The sequence below is a fragment of the Mus pahari genome, chromosome X (assembly GCF_900095145.1).
Source record: "Mus pahari chromosome X, PAHARI_EIJ_v1.1, whole genome shotgun sequence".
Taxonomy (NCBI): domain Eukaryota; kingdom Metazoa; phylum Chordata; class Mammalia; order Rodentia; family Muridae; genus Mus; species Mus pahari.
Genome location: NC_034613.1, coordinates 144,709,689 through 144,711,184, shown reverse-complemented (window position 1 = coordinate 144,711,184; position 1,496 = coordinate 144,709,689). Strand labels below are relative to the sequence as shown.

Below are 1,496 nucleotides of genomic sequence, written 5' to 3'. Positions count from 1 at the left end.
AACCCAAACCAACCACCAAAACACCATTTAATAACTGTATGCAGATGTCATTCACTATGTAAGGAAATGTCAAATATCAAAGTCTGATAAAAATAAGGATACAATTTTTCCTTCCCAATCCCATAGATCCCTTGCATTCTACTCACACACTCAAATCTATGGATATCAAGTTAATAATATTTCCCTGCCTTGGGTATAGTTCTTGCTAAGTAAAGTTGTCCGGTCTCAAACTCATTAGTGATACTCCTGACTCCTGACACATTCATTCTAGGTCAGGTTCAAGGTTGAAGACACAGGTGTACACTATGATAAAATTAGGCCATGTGAAACTGTTGCTTTGAACATATAATGAGCTTATAGAATGAAACACTGCTTTGAACTTAACTATTGACATCCTTCTATAACTCACCTTTTGTGTAACATTTTATCTATGAGGTAATTTTCTAAAGAACATTTGTCTAAGAAAATATAAAAAGGCCAGAGAAAAGAAATAAAGTGGTGACATCCGGGCCTCTGCCCCATTCACTGATCAAATGTATGTGTATGTCTTGGTGGTGGTGGGAGGGGCTCTGACCCATCTGTCCAAATGTATATATGTGTGTGTCTATCTATAAATGCATGTGTTAGTATATGTACATATATGTAAGTATACATGAACACTTGTGGAGCTGAAAAGACAGGTGATCTGGCCTGACTGGAATGTGCACATGTATGAATGTGTATGTGTTTGTGCATATTGCCCATATAAAAGATTTTAATTCTATTCCTTTCTTTTCTCTGTGGCTCACGAAGAGTTAATGAGTTCTAAGCCTCTCACTTGGCCAATGAGAAGTCCTTGGGCTATAAAGAAGAGAAACCAGGCTTTATTAAATGGTTAAAGAGCTGCAGAGTAAGGGAATTAATACAGTAATTAATTTAAAATAATAAAATATAACCAGTAGTCGTGGCCAAGTGGTTAAGGCAATGGACTAGAAATCCACTGAGGTCTCCCCACGCAGGTTCAAATCCTGCTGACTATGGTCAAAAGGAATGTTTTGCCAGGCAATGGTGGCACATGCCTTTAATCCCAGCACTTGGGAGGCAGAGGCAGGTNTGAGTTCCAGGACAGCCAGGGCTACACAGAGAAACTCTGTCTTGAAAAAACAAAAGAAAAAAAGTAGGTACTTAATAAAACACAAATAGTGAGAGCTAGGAACTTAATAAAACACAAATAGTGAGAGCTAGGAATGAGAAACAAGCACGTATTAGCACAGAACAGTAAGAGTTAAGTCTCCAGAGACCATCAGCTTTTGACCCCCCCAAACAGTAAGAGAGAGTTACAATGTCACAGATCATAAGTCTTTGGCCTTCATCCAACTCTGTGATCCATGTCAGTACATGTGATGATGGGCAGGTCCCCTCAACAATGGACATATCTCACACAGTCTCCATGTTAAAGTATGTTATTTGGCCCATGGTTTGTAAACATTGTACAATAGCAATTGCTTTTTATAACA

At 38.5% G+C, this 1,496-nt stretch overlaps 1 non-coding gene across 1 annotated transcript; it reads left to right on the top strand.

The window, feature by feature from the left end:
- Positions 1 to 937: 937 nt before the first annotated feature.
- On the top strand, positions 938 to 1,019 carry Trnas-aga. The gene has a single exon. It is a non-coding gene; the product is annotated as a tRNA-Ser (tRNA).
- The last annotated feature ends 477 nt before the right edge of the window (positions 1,020 to 1,496 follow it).